This window comes from Pyxicephalus adspersus, chromosome 6 (genome assembly GCF_032062135.1).
Source record: "Pyxicephalus adspersus chromosome 6, UCB_Pads_2.0, whole genome shotgun sequence".
NCBI classification, from domain to species: domain Eukaryota; kingdom Metazoa; phylum Chordata; class Amphibia; order Anura; family Pyxicephalidae; genus Pyxicephalus; species Pyxicephalus adspersus.
Window position 1 is genome coordinate 41067834 of NC_092863.1, and position 22346 is coordinate 41090179.

Here is a 22346-nt window from a genome sequence, read left to right on the forward strand (position 1 = left end):
TGGATTAGGAAAAAAACAATTGTATATGGGTACATAACAAATCAAGACAACAATTACCATGAAAGTACAGTACAAAAAAGGTATAGATCAAAGAGCTATAGCAGCAAACAACTATGGTACATGGTATCATTCATTTCATAGTTGACTGTTGAAAGTACTTGAATCTTGAACAGCAACCCTTGATTTTTGAACATACCATAAAAAAATAGTACATTTAATCTTTAGCCTAATATATTTAGGTTGAACCTGTATGTAGCATGAAGACATACCCATCAGCAGTGGGCGGTAATACGAAGCAATGATGTCCATTTGAGGATTTAGGACTGATATGCCAAATAATCCTCAAAGCGCTTCCGGTATGATGTGCAGCAGTTGTAACCAAAGCCAAAAAGATCCACAGCGATATTGGGGAACACTGTGTATCTACTCACATGTAAATTTCCCACGGTCTAGAGGGGACTTTTTGTTCTTAGCGGGAGAATGTTTTCTAATTTTACAGTTTAACACAGATATTGGCTGCTTAGTGAACCAAATCAAAATTAGAAGTCTGAATGCTTCCTGCTGTTTAATTGATTCTTTTTTATATAATTTTACTCTGACATAGAATTAGAAACAGTGTGATTTCTTAATTAAAGCCCCACTTTATTGCAAATACTGTGATTTAAATGCTGTACACACCATAAGAGATATCGAAGAGCATCCTAAATTATAAAAGAGCCATTTTATGGTTTTCTAAAAAACAAATTAGAGAAATGCTATTTTATGGTGAATCCATTATTAACAAAATGTTTTGAGATGTTGATGCACCAGATGTCTCTGTTCTACAGCGGTTTAGAATCTTGATGGCACAGAGGATATTTTCTTCTTTGATAATCTTCTGTTTGCTTTCTTCTTGACTAATGTTAACACTACAGGAGCAGTTCCAACACAGCTCATTAACCCTGGCTAGACAATCATTTAAAAGACATGTCCTATTATATCAACACGCCGAGCATTGATTGTAATTGTTGGATGGTTACAGTTCTCTTTCAGAAGCTAAAATGATCTCCTTTATCGAAATTCATTTGAAACCAATAAATAACTATCAGGGAATAAGCACAAAGCAATAGCTCTGTAATGACTTGGCTTCAATAGTTTTCACGTCAGCAAATTGCTGACCAAACAATATTGTTGTCAAATATGGCAACAGTCTAAGAGGTTGGTTTTTAATGTTTAATGACTGTGCACTTTGCTTAGCTAGACAGTATCATTATTTATTATGACTGCCATCCATTTAGGGATCTATATTTCATCAACCTAACGTGTATTTAGAGCACATCCATGCAGGTCATAATTGAAAGACCATGAGAAATTCCTAAAATAGGCATGGAAGGGTTAGTTGTAGGAATGTTCTTTTGCCTGGCTATTGATAATTAGGTGCATTGCATTTCAGTATTGTAAACTAAAAGGTAATAATAATGGGAAACCAGCCACTTAACCATATAGTAATTACCCTTAAAATGCATATTCCAAATATCCACTCTTAGAATTAGCCAAACACCCAAATGGGATATTTATGATTATTCAAGTTTAGTTTTTATAGTTTTTATACTGGCAAAGACTGAAGGGTTCAAGTGGTGCCACATGCTTGTAAAAAAATGTATTATCCTGCACTTGTTCTAAATAATGAACTATTCTAACTAGGCACAATTTCAGCCCTTCCGAGTGGCATAAGATCATGATCATGATCATCCCTGACAGAAGGAATATATGGGAGGAAGGAAGTTGTGGCCCAGTGTCAACACAATTGGGAAGTGCTGAAAAATTTTATGATCAGAAAGGAGTGAAATCCAATGGAATTCAGAAAAAATAAGCAGAGTAGATGTAATAATATATTCTTATTGTGTTGGTTTCTCACTGGAACTACAAAAGCAGTGGAGACACAGAGTAACACAGTTGATTTCTTCACTTTATACATGCACCATGCAGTGTAGAGCTTGGCTTTAAATGTTCCATTGTCAAAAATAGAGCCAGTCACAGGACATCGTAACTCCTGTGCACACTCTTACATTATCTTACATATCATTGTCTGTCCAATGGCTAAAGAGGAACCTAGTGGAATTGGAAGTTGGCAAAGAAAATGGCAGTTTCTTGGAATGCAGCAGTGACAGGATTCTAGACCTGTAAATGCTGCAGGGATCCTGCTAAAAGGTAAATCTGTACCATATGCCGTGCAACCTTGTGCAAAACTGAATATGGCAAGCTGACTACCCACTGCTTTCTGTTGCTTGTACAGGTGGTCCAGCATAATATTGTTTAATTCCAGTGGTTGTCACTTATCATTATGTCTCTGCAAGGCCACTAATGCATTTTTTTCATATTGGCATATGTTAAAGTGGGCATTGACCTTTATGGTAATAGCAAACACATCTTGTAAGCCTGGGTAACTACTCAGAAATGTATTTACTACCAGATCCACACTACCAGTGTGTAGACTTGTTAGGGACATGACAGGACATGTACTTCCCTCGCCAACAACAGTAGCAGCAACCAGGAGTAGTAGCAGTAGCATTTATTCCATACCTTTTAAAGAACTGTATGAAGGATGAAAAGGGATTTGCTGGGCACAGTGTTTCTTACAGATAAGCTGATGATATTTATCCATTTGTTGGAAGATGGAATACGCTAATTAGTGTGCCTTTTTGCCCAGGGCTTTCTATTGTTTTATATGTTGCACTCAGCCAAAGATGTACCATCAACAGCAGGCATAAAAATCCCCATAAAGGGTACATCCAGTGAAATAAACTCCCATGATCTGACACTTCCAGGGCTATGCAAGAGCCAGAGGTATCTGCAGCGTCAATGGGCAGAAACCTGCAAACTTTATGAGAAGCCCTGCCTTCCAATAGTTGTTATTTTGTAGATGAATGATGCTGCAGCCTCCTGTGTCACTGTCTGTATCTGTCATTCATGTGCAACCCATATTTAATGTAAAATACTGTGCAATATGTTTTCACTATATAAATCTTGTTAATTATTAATTATATTATTATTATTAATAATAATAATAATAATAATAATGTCTTGTCTACAACATCATAACCTTTATCAGACCCTTGCTTGTCTATCTGTTGTTTTCTGAGACCTATTTCTTTAAATACAATACCACCACTACTACCACCACCAGTACTGCCATTAGAAGCAGCAGCAGAACCAAGACAGCAAATAACAACTGTGCCACTATCAATGTACTCCACCTCCTTACTTTTCTCTGATTTAAAAAAAGGTATGTGTCATAATTTATGTGACGTTTTACGTTTTTTGAGTTTTTGTAGTAAAGAAGGTACATTTATATACAGCAAACTAAAAAGAACACACTAAAAATAAAAAAATATTAAAAAAGGAAGAAAATTGACAACTGTATCGACTAAAAAATCCAGTTGTAGCCTTAACCTTCACTACTTGGGACTTGGCTAATACGTAGGCACCCGGGTAGTTAGCGTGAGCTTCAAATACTATAACTGTTCTTTTCCAGACTAAAGAATATAAATGTTTGTTAGTTTTGCTGCCAAGTAATAACAAATGCATCCACTGCCAGTCATTCTTTGTAAGCAGATTGCAGAATGCCACTTGCAGCCTTGGAAATAGAAATAACATTAAAAACTAAAGCAATAGCACTGCAGTCATTTAAAATTGTAGTTAAGGCTGATGTGCACATACCTAAAAGCAAAATTTAATGAGAGTTAGTAATTTATTTCACAAGAGTCAAAACTCATAGTAAAGCCGACCTACTTTCCAGGAAGCAGAAAATTGCTTTATCAAGGATTCTAATTTTTTTTGTATGAACTAATAAGGAGTCCTGGTACTGCATTTGCTCATTGGTATAGCACTTCATATAGAAGTATATTAGTATAATAGTTCATTTTTAAAACCTTTGTCACAGATGTCACAGTGGGTGAGGACTCTTTATAAAATAACCCTGATCTGTCTGTCCGTCTGTCTCTTACTACAAACCTGTACTACCTTTTTCCTTTGTCCATAGCATAATAATGATGGTGTTCTTTTGTAGGCTTTTGTGTCTGTACAAAGTATGTGTTCTTGTCCTTCTGCTGTGCTGATTCACTGCTGTAGAGGGTTGCTATGAATCAAAGGAGATGCCGGGCATTACACGGAGCATAAAAAATGCACAGGTGACAGAAAAATGAATTAAATAACAGAAGCAAATATCGCTGATTACAAAGTCTGGCAAACTCTGGTGCACTCATCCCAAGTAAGTTGTAGGATGGTGGAAAAAAGTTGCATGGAGAATTTTCAAGATTATTTCTAGTTCATCCATCTATTGCTTCTTTTCTGGTTGCTAAATGGCGCACAATTCAAAAAAAGTTTTCCAGATAAAGCAGGTAGTGCTTGGTATCTATGTGTACATCATACGTTAATTATCTGATGTCAACAACACTGGTTCTTTTCATGGAACCGGAGGCTAAAAAGTTAATAGTCTCATTTTCTCACTCCACTCCACTCATGTACTCAAAGTTTGCATGCTTTTTTTGAGTTTGATCCTAAATGATATTGTACTAATATCCATGTTCATTTTTTGGTTAACTAAAATCTTTACATCACACATCAGTATTGTTTTATAGTCCCGAGAGTATTACGCTTGTGTTTAGACTTTATGTTGCTTCAGCACAAAGAACAGGACAGAAATTACAGACAAGAATAATTCTTATTAGACTTACCATAAAAGAACATGACTGAGGAAGCTCAGAGAGTCCCCCTTCATCCAACTCCAATCCAATGCCCCATTTCCTCTTTCAGATTAATGACACCATGAGCCCTCGTCCCCCTCAGCAAAAAGACTCTTAATAACTTTTTGCACAATATTGATATTGCAACACTTTAAATACCATAACAAACTCTCAGCAGGTTGCTGGTCCCCCAGGGCGTTAACATAGAGCTTTGGGGTATGCTACCACCATACTGTTGTTACTCCCAGCTGCTCTGCACTGCCTTGGGAAACATATTCATTATCAGCCACCCCTTAACCTTCTTGACAGTCTAATTATGTCAGTATTTTGATGCTAGAAGCGGTGCATTGTTTTGCATGGAAATTTGTTGTATAATATTGTATAATTTTTATGAATAACTCCCGGGTATGATAAAGTTTGAAACACAAATCATAAACTATATTATAATAAATAATTATACATGATAATTATAAAAAATAATTAAACATATATAATAACAATACATGTAATTTACAAATGTAATCAAATCATAAACACTGAAACTTGTCTAAACAAGGTTTCAATATTATTGATAAGTTTAAATTAAAAGTCTAATAAACATCCCGGGTATGATAAATTTCAAAACATGGTACTGCACAAAGTCCAACATCACAATCAGGACAGTAGAACCTGGCTTCCTTCTCTGTTGTTCCCAGCAACTATTTTTCAAAAACCTCATGGGTCAGAAACAATTGCTGGTATGCCAAGGGGTCATTGCATTCAACATCAATCGTCACACCAGGTGCTCCAGTAAATGAGAATGTTGGGGTGCTGCCTGAGCCATATTAAGGTCAATAGAGCACCAAGTGCGCAGATTACTTACCTCTAGCTCAGATGCGTCGCTGAGTTCACTTTCACTGTCATTGTCTGATGACAAGTTTCCTGGTGAATCACTATCGCTCGATTCCACAAGTGACTCCAAATCCCTATCGCTGCTTTCTGGTTGTTCAAAAACAGCTTTTGTGCTGGCGAGACACCTTTTGGATAAAATGGATATGGTCAAGTAGAAGTAAGAAGTCAGGAACATTCAAGGTCAAAGACAAGTGTTCAAATGAGGAAATAAGGAAGTGATGATAAGGTCAGGAAAAGTTCAAACAAAGGTCAGATAAAGGTCAGGACATTAGTGGACATACTGTAAATTAGGGCACTGCACAAAGCTGTTGGATTCACTAATAGATGTACTTTTGCATTTATTATTTATTATATTTTACTGTGATCAAGCTTTTAAAAGCAGATTACAAAGCAATCTGCTTTTAAATTTTCCACCAGGCCATGCCTCCCCAGCGTACCGACGATTCACGCATTGAGGATGCTATGCAGAAGTTTGCCGGGGATTGCTGATGACGCTGCTGGATCGAGGGGAGCAGGTAGGAGTTTTTTTTCCTACCTCAAGTATGACTTGGGATTACCACTTTTGGTACAAAAAATTCACCCCGAGTCACACTCGGCACCGCCAGGGGGGTTAAGCATACTACTCCATTACCATGCTTTACCAGAATCTTGATGCCACACCTAAGATGAGTCCCCACTGTCACATTCTATTACCAAAGTCGCAGCCCCTGAGGACCTCAAACAGTCAAAATTGGTAAATGCCAAAACCCAGGGTAGGAAATTCGTTCCACCAGCTATAAATGTGGAATGCCCCTGAAATCAAGTCACCTCCGCAATTACACCTTCCATTCCCTACCTATCCCTCCTATCATGAATCTACCAGCTTAAACTCTCCTTAAATACTTACTCCTTGCTTCTTACCTGTCCTCTTACCTGTCTGCTTTCCTTCACGCCCATTCAAATAGCTGTTCACCTAAGCACCCATTCATACAGCCATTCACCTAAGCACCCATTCATACAGCCATTCACCTATGCACCCTCCACTTACCCAGCTCCAGGCCTTACCTAAGAAACATGATTTTTGCACATCTGTGGAGCATCATTTCACACAACCACAAATGTGGTAATTTTTAAAGGAAGTTTTACAAAAGTGTAGAAATATAAAACCTTTGAACCTAATATTATAATTCTGTTTGACACAAAAGATAAGAGAATGAATGTGGATCTCAACTTACTAAATCACTATCAAATAGTTTTATGAACATTCTCATCCCTATCCCCCCCCCCCCCCCCATTTCAAAGCCAATTTCTCTGCCCCTTACATGATTTACTTTCTCCATTTTGGTATCCTGTGTTTTGTTTTTGTTTTTTTTTTCCCTTGAGATTGTTGTTTTTACAGATCATTTACCATTCTGCTATACCTTGTGTGTTGTGTGAAAGTAAAAAGTATCACAGACAGTACTTATATCTGTTGTGACAAGAACATAGATATAATAAATGATTTGTACAAGCTACACTCGCTCACATGACTTATAAACCTAAGCATATAAAGGAGATCAGCAATAAAAGAAGATTAAAGTAGTCAGTGATGCTGAATGGAATAGACAAAGGTAGAATGAGAATCAGTAATCGTGGAAAACTGGAAGACAGGAGGAAGTGGCTGTTAGTATTACTGGTGAAACATGGGACATTCAGGTTATACTGTAGCTACACTATACATTATGCCAAACTAGAATGCAGTTATTTGGAATTGTTGACAGTGATAAGTAACACATATGTCCCAGATTCTCTTCACTGGTGCCCAACTCTGGATTTTGCAACCCACCCAATATATTTTGTATTTTTCATGGGTTTATTTTATAGGAGCAGATTGCCTTTAAAGCAAGAGCTTGGACAAAGGAATATGAAATGGAAAAATATGAAATTAATGGAAGTTAAAATAAAACAGCTAAAGAAAGAACGGGTTCTGTAGTTTATAAATCTTTTAGTGGAACTGTACCTGACCGGAATTATAAATTCTTTATTTGCTCATTATTCTCTGATTCCTAATGCACATTTTTCCTCTACAATCACCAGGGGCCTAATTTGATCCTAAGTGAAATATTGCCATCAAAGTTTAATGAAATCTCATGCATATTTCACTTAGAATCTCACTTTATAAATTAGCACAATTAACAAGCTGGACAGTTCCTAGGGGGTCTATCTTTTCTGTTCCTTTAGTGATTGCTGTATTTGGCTTTTCTGCATTACCTTGATAAATAGCAATAATTAAGGATCTATGTTCCCAAAAAGATTATCTTTATTTCATTTTCTTGCTTTAATTTAGCTAGTGCTGCATCACCTGAGAGTTTCGTATTCAGCCTTTTCTCGGTATTCATGCCGTGAGAACTTAAGACATGTCAACTGTTACTGAACCATATCCCTTGTGTTGTTGGTTCATAATCATAAAGATGGACTGTTAAAAGCTCTTGGTTTGTGTGTTTACTCCGGGAAGGATTCTGTTTGGTTGCCATAGATACTGAACTTTCCACATAGAGTTTTACTTAATGTAAGAAGGCCTATAGTCTTGATAGGCAAAATTATGACCTTCGTTATCTCTGAGCATTTGGATGTTTTGCTTCAGTATCCTGTAAATGAGTATTTAACGTGCGTAGACTTCATTAGTTACTATATTTACAGAGACCTTGGTGATGAAATACTGTGTCCTAACTTTTTGGTTTGTTTAAATTATGATAAAAAATCAAGATTGGTTCTACAGCAAAGTTTACTTTAATCTTAAAGTTTGAAATTTCCTTTATTATAGACTCTGTATTGTACCTTTTCCTCATCATAAAATGACTAAATTTCAATGGCAGATACAATACATGTACCAAGGACAGCCTCTATAGCAAGATTTGGTGCATTGTGAACTATTTCCCATTAATCCAAATGCCAGACATTAATGACAAGATGGAGAATTGACATTTAAGTTCTGTACTGCCACTGAGAACTTTGAAATAGATGGTAGAGGGGGTGAAACCAAACTCATGAATTACACGGTGCTTTCAAAAGTCACAACTTGGAAACCCTGGACCCATCCCCTCTTTTAAAAGTAGGTTCTCAAGAAGGCTTATTCTATGACACAGGTTAAAGCGTACCTAAACTCAGAAATTTCACTTTTTATATTTATTATTTTTTATTTTTATTTTTAAAAGGGTAGACAACCTTTTTATGTAGAATAAACCTTTTTTTTTTTCAAGTGCAAAAAAGGGTGCAGCACCGGCCCCTAATTCTTGAACGCCTAGGCGATCGAGAATGAATGGGAGTGCAAAGCCTCCTGGGATACCTACGTCACACAACCTGGAAGGCTCTTAGGTGCTTTTTCTGAGCATGTATGAGCATCTCAGGCAAGTGCAGAAGGAGCCTTTTCCCTCAAAGAAAAAAATTTGCTGTTCTCACATATGCACAGTGAAATTGGCAAGTTTTTTTTCCATCCTACGTCACCCCATCTCATGCCTGGGTCAGGTGACAAAGGATGAAGAACCTGGAAGAGGAGACAAAGGTGGCGGCACCCGGAGCGCTGGCTCCGGGATGACGTGGGACCCCATGCAGGACACCCCTGGATGGATCAGAACTGCCCTGCAGGATTGAAGGTAAGCATATTTTTTTTGACAGATTTCAGTTTAGTTCCACATTAATGTTAGGTGAAGGCCAATGACACGAAGCTCAATGTGGACGGTAATGGCTTGGTTAAGCAGGGTCGGGGGATAGAGAATATGGAAAACCAGCTGTCAGTTTTAGGGTCACTAAAACCTAGAGCAATGTTTCTCAACCAGGGATCTGTGGATACCTAAGGTTGCTGCAGATGTTGCTAGGGTTTCTTTGAGCTAAGAGAAATTTGTGCCTCTCGGGTCACTTTAAGTGACACTAATAATCTTTTCTGTTTTCTGTAAGGATGACATTCTTCCCAATGGCCAACAATGTAAGAGGCATTCACTGACCACTATGCTAATATACTGTGAGCTGTGGACATAGTAACTATAGCAGAGGTCCTCGAAGACCTGAAAGTGTTTTCAAGGGGTCATGTAAAAAAGTAAGAGAAACACTGACCTAAAGCATGGCAATGGGATTACACAGAGGTACAATGCATGCAGTTATTTTACCACTGATTGATACAAACCATATACATATTAGTTTGCAACACAAAATCCACCTTGGGAATGTTTGATGATTGTCTTTTGAGTTATGTGTACCAGATCTTTTGTCATTATAGTAAACTGGTACACAATGAAATGAAGCTGATGACAAATGGAAGGAAGCTCAGCTGGCTGAAATGACTGCACAGAAGTATGTAAAAAAATTGTTAATATTTTATGAAATTGAAGTTAAAATGTGTGTAGTTTATCCACTGATCCTTTAAATATTCCGAAATGCACATGCAGTACACAGAAATCACATAACAGAAAAAGAAGAAGAAGGGCGATTCTTTTTGATTAATGTTCTCATTAAAAATAATTACACTGTTAAAACTAAGATGCTAATACACAGTATGTGATTCAATTGCATATCGATATAACTGTGCAAAAAAGAAATCAATAAAATGTGATATATGTGTGTAGGCACCTTAACCGTGAAGCAGAGACAATGAGGTGAAAGATCAATGTTTTTCTATTAACAGTGAAGTTGATATGGTAATATTTGTTAAAGAAGGACTCTTCTGCACTATTGAAGTTGAAAATAGCTGCATAACATCTCTGCCATCTTTTTATGCAAATAAACTACTTCTAGGGAGCTCACATGCATCTAGTACAAAAGTCATGTGCAGAGATTTGAATTTTGCTGCTGTATGTAGGCAAACCATCTTCCTTGGCAAATACATCTTAGCTGAGAAATTCTGAACTCAAAATACAAATGCTCAACTACCATGATAATAGAATAAATGTAATAGAAGCTGTCTTTGCTTTATGTAAACGGCAGCACCATTCCCAGTATGATAACAGAGGTAGACATAGAAACAAAATATGTGAGATAATCAATTTTCATTTATGCCTTTGTCGGAAAAAAAAAAGAAAAATTATTAATAATTGCTTATGCCTGTTCGTTACATATTACATTTACTATATCAATTAGACAACAGCTCTGCCCATGAAAAATAAACTTGCATTATAAAAATAATTGTGCTGTAAGCTCTGAGCAGTAAAACATCTACTCTGTAGGGAAACATTGCATGTTATATTTTGAGCCTAATAGCCTATGAGCCATAGCGGGTCAATGACAGCATGCCATAAATAAATGTATTACAAGAAAGACACAGTAAAATTATTGAATCCTTGAGGTATTGATTTAAAACAGTATGGCCAATTGAAGCTAACAGCCTATCCGTCCCAGAAACATGTGGTAAAGGCGTACATTTTTACATGCATTACCCAATACACAGGTTCCACTAGACTTGAATTTTAGGTGACATGTGACCTGCACATATAGGGTCTGGTTTATTAAAGCTCTTCAAGACTGAAGAAGATAGATGATAATGGGAGAACCTAAGTGATCCATCAAACCTGGAATGGATCTGGTCCAGGATTGATAACATTTGCCAACTAACAGCATATAGTTTTTAAAAAATCCATTTCAGGTCAATGTGTCCATGGAAACAGAAACTATTTTATTTCAATGCTTTTACCTCATCAGACATCTGATTTATTAATTTAGATCCTTCTTTCTGGGAAAGTTTACCTGTCCTGCATTAAATCATTTCAAATGCCATGAATTTGATGTTAATACCAGTTATTATGCATGGGGGTATGTGTGTCTGGGTGGTTGGCAAAGGAATAAAAGTAAATCCTTCTGTTCTAGTTGTTTTAAAAACCCAGAGTAGACAAACTGACTCTTTCAACCTCGTTGCTTAGGCCTACATGTTCATTTTTATGAACTGGGGTGGAGCAAATGATGAAGGGGGGTAGAACAAGAAAGTTGCCCTAGAGGGGCAGAATTTCTAAATCATGCCTCCGTTACACAAACCTGTGACCATGAGTTTTTTGTTTGTTTCAGATAAGCCTATCAATGAATTCATAATTATCTCAAAGGATCTTAAACTGAAGCCATCCACACAAGTCCTTAGTTTGGGAGCCTTGACAACTTTCTATTTATTTCAGAACAGTGGCATATGTTAGTGTGATATAAAGGAGAAAAATAAACATTAAATTCATCCCTCCTTTTAAAATTGTGTAATAACATCATATTATATTTAATGTAAAGTAACTATTAGGGCTTCATCTTCACCATTACATATGTTTACCCTTCAATAACTTTTACAATAATTTTATAATGTATGTACACCATCAGTCATAGTATTGTTCAAGGGGAACATCAATCCACTTAGAAATGTATTTATATGAATTGATCAAATACTCTAAAACAATAAACCAAATGTTTAACAAACCTGCCACTCTAATATTTTTAAACTATCAAAAAAGCTATGCTTATCATGAGTGTTTAATAAAAGTTTAAATGAGATTTAAAGTGCTTCTTTTATTATGCCACTTCAAATTCTGAGTACTACAGTATAAAATTAACAGCCCCAAGCAGCTTATTTTGTCATATTTTAACAATTTATGTCAAACACTTTTTTTCACATGTTATATTTTTTACAGTCTCAAGCTTACATTCCTTTATAGGTTTAAATCAAAATAAAGATCTTCCAGAAGGGCAGAATAATAAATAACATATAGTTTGCCTTTCAGAGTTAAGGCTTTTCAGACTAGCTAAATGGAACATTTATTTAATGTGTGCAAACAGGCAAGGCTATGATTCTAAGTTGTAAGCACCGAAGATGCAGCACTCTGATTGCCTATTTATATGTAAACATGTCATTCAAGTATGATCTTTTTAGATGTGAAAATATGAAAAATGACAGCTGATATACTTTTTTTCTAAAGTTTAACAAAGACTTATCAGTAATCTGGTGTAAGCATATGAATTTACCTACATACATGTTTTATGTTTAATCCTGCGTTTTTTTTTTCATTTCCAGTCCCTGGATGGTCCTCTTCATCGATAGCTATTTTTAGTAAACACAGAGAGATCAGTCAGAAGTTAAAAGAATAAGCAGGATGGGAAAAAGGCGGCAGTGATGTGAAGCATTGCAAGCTTGACCCCCCTCAGGATGGCTCTACAGGCTCTTATGGTACCCCCGTATTGGGCCCTCTCCAGCGCCTTGGAAGCTAGTTCAGTGGTCCTTGACACTAAGCTACGAGTCCTGCTCATGCTTGCTGGTTTAGGCACCTGAGGTTAGGTGCAATATGTTGCCAGGAGTGCAATCCAGAGACAGGAGCACATGCTTAAACACATGCTGGTGTAGAGCAGAGATTGCTGCCCTAGCAAACTAATGGCATCTGGGGATTCACTATTGGGTTACCGTGCAGCTCATCAGCTGACAAGGGGGCCCTTCACTAGCTGATAGGGCAGAAACTGCAGGAAGAACAGCTTTACCAGAAGCCTACTAATTATTTTAGAGACATTGGAGATAAGAAAGGCATAGATGAAACACTTGAGAGCAAGTATGGATACCTACCTGACATTCAGACAGTTGATGAGAGAAGGACTGGTCATTAGTACCTGATTAGGATGAGAAGTTAATAGAGATGCTGTGTCTTGGATAGTGACACAATGTCCACTGCTGTTCCAGAACCCTTTCCCACTCTTAGAACTGGTACATGCACAGAAGGAAAATCATAGATGTTCCCATGTGAGTACACTTCTTTACCATGCTTATCATTGTCACATATTACTTGTGGGGCTACAAAGCTATGATGAAGTAGCCCAAAGATAGTAACACGTGCACTACTCTCTTGCAAGCGTCTGTGGTGGTGGCACAGTTTAGGGCTGGGTGTGCTCAGGCTGCTTCTGTTCAAGGTATAACAGAGCCCCACTAGATGAACCTCTGTTTCTGGGTTACCCTGTGTATCTGGCACACACTTTTCTGCTAATAAAGCCTACTTGCCTTGGTATCAGAGCTGCTGCCTGGCATACCTGGTAACTTCTGAAGACAGCTAAGCCTGAGATTTTGTTTGGGAGTGTTGTAAAATGCCCAGTGTGCCACAGCAAAATTTGGTGTGTGACCAAAGTGAAGTAGGTGTGTCCAGTGAGAAAGGGCATGACAACAGCCTAAATATAATGTTACATTATTATTTATAAGGGTATATAACCTGTTTCTCAGCTACCAGTATCTCCGAAGCCATCAGGAGCAGAAAGCTACTGTAAAAATTTCCCCTGTGCCAAGAGGACAATGGGGTGCCTAAGTCCTCCACCTTACTCACACCATTAGCTTCTGGGCATCAGGGATAAGGATAATTTCTTAAAGGGCTGTCTGCAAGTGGTCCCCAATGCTCTCCTCCTTCAACAGCAAGAAAGATAGGTCTGAAAGGTGGGGTGCAGGTCTAGCAGCTGCTGTAGAATTAGTGAATGATGGTGTAAATATGTACAGTGTGACCAAACCTGCTGTTTTCTCTCTCAAATAAGCTCTTATTAAAACCAGAGCCAATAATAGGGACCTTATTAATTGGGACCTTCCTTTGTGAGAAATGAGACAGTAAGCATATGTGTGCCCCCCTCCATTATTAAAAAGCCCCCTGGAATCCAGCTTACCAAAGAAGAAAAGGGGTCCCCTTCATTTTTGCCAAAAACCTGCCCCCACCTGCCCCCAAGGTGGCAAGGGAAACAGTGCTTTCCCCACAACACTACCCCTGTGCTGTGGGACTCCTACTGGTTTCATGTCATTGTTCAGCCAATCCTGCCAATGAACAATAACAGCTGTCATAATCCGAAATCCACAATGGGTGAATTTACAGCTTAGCCAACTTATCCTGTGGTTGTTGTTCTAAGCTATACTTGTCATTGACTAGTATAGAAAACAGCTTTAAAAAAATTTTGCAGTTTAAGCATTTTAAAAAAAATAGGAAATGTGAAGTTTTTTATCTAATTTTCACAAGGTGTTCAGCAATGACCCTTTTATGTCTTTTTCAGGTCTTTATTGTAGCAACACTGCAGGGTTGTATGTGTTCTCAGATCTGTTTTGCGCCACTGGTTTATTTCCAACCCCTGCAAACAAACCATCGCTCACTTCAACCTCCTGTACACAATCCATATTTTATTTATTATAAAAACTACCCAAATGCCCCAGTTACAATATTATTCCCAGATCCTCTTTTTTTTCTTTTCTTTTTTTTGCATTGCAACATGTACTGATCTGCAGTACCCATATCACTTGCTGGTGTTGCTGCTTGCTATCTTGCAAGGGGTTGCTCATTGGACAAATGTCCATCACAAAGTTCCCACAATGAACACTAAGAGGGTCCTGGAGCATTTTGGCCCAACATCACTATCTGATCACCAGTTGCTGGATCTTATTACTGTATTCATTTTGTACGTTTCATTTGTTAGTGATTATCTGCAAGAGGATTAAAACCCCTTCTGACGTAGCAGTAGTAATGAGAATATTTTAGTATATCCTTGTGCCCTTAGTTGTACTAACCTTTTAAATTCCATATGCATTATTAGTTTGATGTCAGATGGCCAACACCTTATGTAATAGTTAAGAAAACTGAAACTTATAATGGTGTTTAATACTTTAATAGTGTTTTACGAGGTTGATCCCAGTCCAGTGATTTACAAATACATGGGTGTATTTTTGCTTGTATAGAAGGGCAATTTATTCTATAACACAGAGGTTTGCTAGAGATTTGGAGAAGTGTTGTTTATGGAATCTTTTTGGTATGTAATTTACTGCAAGGCTTGTCAGACAAGTTTGCAAGTCGGTGATATTGTGGGAAATGTCAAATGTAATGTTAACCAGTGATTGCAGTATGTTCAGGTATGTCACATAGGGCAGACAGATTGCCCATCTGAAATCAGCCTAATAGCTCTTGTTGACAGTTGACATTTTTTTTTCATTCTGTGAATACTATAAATTACAAATAAAATAACATTCCACTGCCTGAATACACTTTTAATATATTATACTGCAGTGTTTGCCAGTTCTTCCTGCAGCTGAAGGCTTAATAAAGCCCCAGAGGAAATCACGCAAAGTAAAACTTGGCAGATTTCTTCTAATAAGTACACTGCACATAAAAAACTCGGCAAGGCTTCTGATGAAGTGCAATGCATCTTTTAGTGCTCTCTTGCTCCTATATACACATAAAATAAAATTACATAAATAGTTTAAATGTTTATTGAATTATTGGTTACCATTGTCACTAAGAAAGAAAGGGAGGGGAAATCCAAAATTTAACAGTTGTCCCCACAGCAAGTGTTAAGGTCAATTCTTGTACAGTAATGGAGACAAATGTTCTAGGGACAACAGTTTAAGACTTGAATTTACAATTCCTGTTGTGTCCCAGAGAAAGTAAGTGAAGTGAAATTGCCTAATGGCACAGAGGCAGCAAACAAACTTGCAGAAGTATTAACCCTTCCTTTCCATATCCTTTAGATATATATACGCTTTAACAGAGAAACCACTCATGTAGGTTCCATAGGTGTATTTGTATATGACTTTTGAAGGTATTCATGTTGCAAGTTGATCCAAATCTTTTGCAGAATTTGCCACAGTTCCACTAAAGGCATATACATGTTTTTTTCTTCACAAGTAATTTCAGCTTGGCTTGGACAATACTATCAGTTAAAGGATACCTTGTTTCTACTTTTGCTGCAGGATTTTATGACTTTGGCCATGTGTTTGTCAAATCATTGTCATACTCTGGAATGAAGTTTGGACCAATCAGAATTTCCCTGATTTTATTATGGATAAATCTCTAATGCTTCTCAGCATTGAAGGGTCTATCAATTTTCATCAAACCACCATCATCAATCCTGATGATGTGCAGGGAATCTCTACCTTCCTTTGCTGTTGTCTAGTCATTGATCATGTTAATTATCTATCTACACTTTTGGAAAACTGCCTTCTGTTAGTGGCATATATTTTTCATGTTGGCTTATCAGTCTGAATGGTTTAATAACTGTTTTTTTTATTTCCTCTTCTGATGTGACTTTTTCAGACTGTGGATTGGTGTTCCAGGGAATTTTCTACTACAGACCTTTTTTGAAGGCTTATCTATCGTATCAAAGTCACCTTCCTAATAAAGGTATAAATAATATCATCTGGATCAGTATGATCCAGGGCTGATCCAGGGTGCACCAGAATTGAGAATTAGCATAGCTCCATTGGTAGGAGGTACAGTGTTGCCTCTTTTGTCTTGCCTGCACTTACCCTCCTGCATTTTTTGCATACCCTCCTGCACACGAGGAGATTGAAGGTTCTCCCCTGAAGACTCCCCTTTTTTACACATCCCTCATTAAGGATGTTGCAAGAGTCAATAGGGGTAGCTCAAAGATCTGGGTGATGGGCTTTTGCTTGTTTTGTGCAATTGCCTGTTCTGACAATGACAAATTTACATTATTAGGAATGTTTGCTAATACTAATATATACTATATTGTATATTTCTTTCAGACATTCAGGCTTCTTTATTAGCATTTAGCTACAGCATACCATACATACATACATACATACATCACACACTTATTTCAGACATTTTTTTTCTGTGCTGTCATTCTGAACACCTAATAATTTTATACTGTATGTACAAAACACTGGCACTGGCCATTTTAGAATGTTTTAGGGGGTTCCTGTAATTTTAGATTTACATTTTTGGCCTTTTTGAACAAAAAATGTGCAGTTACTTATAACATTGCACTTGTTTAAGGAGTGTATAAACCTAATAAAAATACATCTGTGAGCCATGGTAATAGGTTGGCATACTATAGTTCAGCTCTTCTTGCAGTGGATGACTTTTCTGGAAAAAAGGTATTTAGCAGGTTTATCACAATTATTAATATTATTATGTTGTATGAGGTGATGGCATACAAAGCTTTATTTTGTGCATTCAGCTATTCTCCACCTTGGGGCTGTTTTATTCTCCACATACACTTTTTTAAAATGAATGGTAATTGGTTGCATAATGATTAATATAGTTTTATTGGAATACAGAGAAATGCATGCAATGTAAAACTGAGCAGTATTATTATTCTCCAGTTTTACAGATACATGATAATATCTCCAACCTTTATGTGACTAAAGATTGGATTTTTCTATTTACTGGATGTGAGCTACAAAACCACAACTGCTTTGCCTAATTCAGCAGCACAGATGGAAGCAATTCTATACTTCTGTTGCTTTTATATTATTTAAGAGTTTGCGGAACAGCTGTAGCTTGGCAGATCAGATTGAGCTCCCTTTATGGACTTACATAGTAATTATTTACTGTAGGTGACAGCTAATAGCCCTTTTGATTGGTAAAGCCCATTAGCAGGCATTAATAGCATGCCAACAATGGTGTTTTTTTTTCCAACAAAGAAAAACCTTTTAATGAGTTGGCCACAGTCAAACATACCAAAGTTCTCCAACTCCTGCAACAGTGGAACACCTCTTGTTTTTTTTAATGTTCTAAAAACCCTACACATGTAAAAACACAGTTCAGTTTGCCAGAACACCATAGCACACTAGAGATGAGTAAATGTGGTCTTGAGTCTTTTCAAATGTTTTTTAAAGTTTGTTGAACCCCGATTGAACCCAGTGAAGTTGAACCATTTTTTACCTTGCCAAATGCTTGGTTAGCTAATAATTGCTAATTGCTAATAATATCATTTGCCCCCGATAGTCAATGGGAACACTGCCCTCTGTGTACCTTAACCAGCCAACTCCACTTGGTGACTGGCAAAGTAAACATTGGCTGGTAGTTTGTTATTATCTTGCCAACAGCTTTGAAGTTTGTCTGCTTTTATTAATATTATTTTTTATTATTAATAAACAGGATTTATATAGCGCCAACATATTACGCAGCGCTGTACATTAAATAGGGGTTGCAAATGACAGACTAATACAGACAGTGATACAGGAGGAGAGGACCCTGCCCCGAAGAGCTTACAATCTAGTACGTGGGGGAATTTACACATATTAGGAGGGGGATATGTAGTGCTGGGAAGTAGTGATGGTTTCAAAAGACAGAAGAAGATGGGTAGGCAAGTTTGAAAAATGGGTTTTGAGTGTTCTTTTAAATGAGCAGAAAGTAGGAGCAAGCTGAATAGGACGAGCAAGACCATTCCAGAGAGATGGGGCAGCTCTAGAGAAGTCTTGTATCCGTGCGTGTTATGAGGTTATGAGTGAGGAAGTCACTAGTAGGTCATTGGAGAAGCCAAGAGAGCGGCTGGGGGAGTATTTTTTTACCAAGTCAGAAATGTAAGTGGGACAATACCTGTGTAGGGATTTGAAGGCAAAGCACAGGAACTTGTTTTTTCTTATAAATTGGTGAAAAGCTCAGTTCAATAAATTTGAAAATTTCAATGATTTGAATTGTGATTGTTTGCTTTGGGAATTTGCAGTGTTTAAAGTATATTTACAAACATTTTTTTATTTTCATTTTGGATAGATAATTAAAATATTAAAACCAGGTGTCAGGTTTCTTTTACTGGCGAAATATCCTTTTATTCTTTAGTCTTTAGACACACACAAAGGGCCTCATTTTTTAAGCTTTCCAAGAGTGATGAAATAGACTTTCATGGGAGAATCTTGGTGATTTAGCAAAACTGGAATGGATCTGGTGCAGGCTGAAAATATATGCCAATGAATTTTAAGATAAGGTCACCAGCACATACAGAAAGAACAAAAAAACCTATGGGGGAACAGTCAACATCCTGATGGAGGTCCAAACCACTCACTACTGTAATCAAAACTAAAATAATACAAGAAAATCTTTAGATACATTTTAATAGCAAGAGCTCCTAAATAAATATAGACTTACTGTATAAAGGTTCAATGCAGAACCAAAAGCAGCTGACACAAGAAAAAATGGTGCCTGGAGGAAATTTAATATTGTAGAGAACCTTTGGAGCTTAGCTTTCAACTCAGTCCATTAAAAACATTTTCTGGCCATTCATTTGTTATAGAGTAATACACATGAATGCACTAAGTCATGGTAAACCATCTGTATTAAATCAATTTTCCTAACTAAACCATTGTCATTATTACCTTTGAAACTAATGTAAAGCATGAAGTGCAATATTGTGGCTACAGGTCAGTCACTAACGTCACTGACATTTTTGTGGGAGGCCATTATACAGTATTTAAGAAGTACTGTCAATATTCTTTAAATGATCAAGCTTCACTTGGCGAGATTCCATTTGTAGGGCAATGATACTGTAATTTTATATGCTAAGGATAGAATTAGTTTAAATCATCAAATGAAGAGCCTTGCCAACTTTTACTGCATCTTCCATTGCACGGGAATGAATTGTCTGAAAAAAAAGAACAGTATGCTTTTAGTTGTGCATAAAATATCAATACAATATGAATATTCATCATTTTACAATTCTTTAAAACTATGTTTTGACAAAAAGGCCCTTTTTATTGTGTTTTGCTAACTGTATTTGGGTAATATATATAATATTACTGTTCAGTATAACGATTAATTTTTTATTTCAGATTTATGTATTTATAGATTTTACATCTACTTGCAGGTCACACTGTCTAGTATAAGTAACAATTTCAGAGATTTGGACAAACTGTAGCACTATGGTGGTAAACATATTCAAAGCAAACAAAATTTGTAAATCGACAAGTGTAACAAGTGTAACAAGTAGGTTAATAAGATATTTACAGTCATTGCATCTAAAAAGCAGTAGATGATGGGGGACTGATGAGCTGGAAAGCAACCATAGCCTGTAACTGTTGGTTGTGGTGCGGGGCTTTTGCCTCCATAACATATGAAACAGTTAACCATTTCCTAATATATTGATGCATCTTTATCATTGTCCTGGTGACCATTGTCATCAAAAAGAAAGTATACAGGTAAAATAAGAAATTCTGGCTTAATTCTTACTTTCCTGCAAATGTTTTTAGGTTTGTGACTTAGACAATGATGATGCCAGATACAGTAAGGAAGTTTTCCATTACTTCCACACAAATGGCCTGAATAAATAAAGCTCTCCAAGGCTGGAGAGGATATATTTTCATCAGTGAAGTTGGGCGATCCAGCAAACCAAAAATGCATCTGATCCAGGATTGAAAACATTGCTAACACATAGCAAATTACTTTTAAGAAGTCCATTCTAGATTTGCTGGAACACCTAGGTTCACTGATGAAAGTGTATCCTCTCCAGCCTTGAAGAGCTTTAATAAATCCAGGCCCTAAAAATTCTATTGAACACTTATCCTCAGTCCTGTCCCCAAAACTAAAACACAAAGGTTTTGCCAAAACTATCTTCCTAATTACCCCTATCTGCAGCAAAGTATTCCATGCTACGGGGCCAACCCTTGTACTGCCTACTTGGTAGAGTATTCTTATTTTGTTCACACTACTATTTTGAATGAATCCAGCAAAAATTAATTATTTACCAGTGTCAAAAACTTATGTTGTCTAAATGATTGCAAAATGTATGTGGGTTGCACACATTGTTTTTAAACCCAAGGTAAAGAAGTAAAAGCTCTTTCAGGTCTATCTTGTTTCTGTGATTTATTGTGCAGTTCTCTCACTTTGGGCCTGATTTATGAAAGCTCTCCAAGGCTGGAGAGAATACACTTTCAGAAGTGAAGCTGGGTGATCCAAAAACATGGAATGGATTTTTAAAAATCATTTGCTATTTGCTAGCAAATGCTTTGAATCCTGGACCAGATCCATCCCAGGTTTGCTGGATCACCCAGCTTCACTGATGAAAGTGTAATCTCTCCAGCCTTGGAGAGCTTTCATACATCAGGGCCTTTGTGTCATGAGGGAAAGAGAAGGGAATACAACACAAAACATATTTTTAGTAAATTAGGAAAAAAGGTAAAGTATCTCACACAACCAAACATCCAAATACTTGTAAGAAACTCACTGGAAAAGAACATGATGGAAGATCTCCCCAATAGGGTCATATACCTAAATTAAAATTTAAAATAAAACCAAAACAACGGTTGTAATAAGGCTTTTAACTAGAAAGTACAATCTTATGAGTGAGTGATTTACCTCGAAATTCTACTGTATTACCGTACATACCAAAGCTTATGTAACAGCTTGAACACATCTGTGCTTGCTTAGGATGAAACATCTTGAAAAGCTGCAGTCAAAAGATGCTTAAAGCAGGCCATAGAAATAAGACAGCAGTGAAACATTAGGTAATACTCTGTCCAATTTTTTATTTTGGTGCACACAAAGGCATGCTGACTCACATTCTGGAAATGTGCATAGGCTATGAACTCTCTTTTCTGGCAAACAAAGATGAATGGCCCTGAAATATATCATCTACAATATGTACTTTCCTTCCTAAAGTTGTACTTGATATTCTACTGTATGTGATATCTACATCACATACAATTACAATTTACTTTAGTGTTCATAGTGGTTTAAAATTTGAAGTTTTGTCCAATTTCTGTCTTATATTTATAGTGCTATTATTAATGATCTTCAACAGATATTCCTTTTTCGTTTACCAGTTACTTTGTAAATATACTCAGTCTACTTACTTGGCAGTAAGGTCCAAGGCACATAAAGTTTGGGATTACTATTTTCTTAAAATGAAAGAAGGAATAAGTACCAGTCATTAAAGGTAAACTCATTTATTGTACTACTGCATGAAAAATGTATTTGGAGGTGCTAAAGAGATAAAAGGATACATAAAGGTTTGCTATAGAGACCACATCTTTCCAAACTCCCTGAAGCCTCTCTCGCATGACTATGCTAGCTGGCTTGC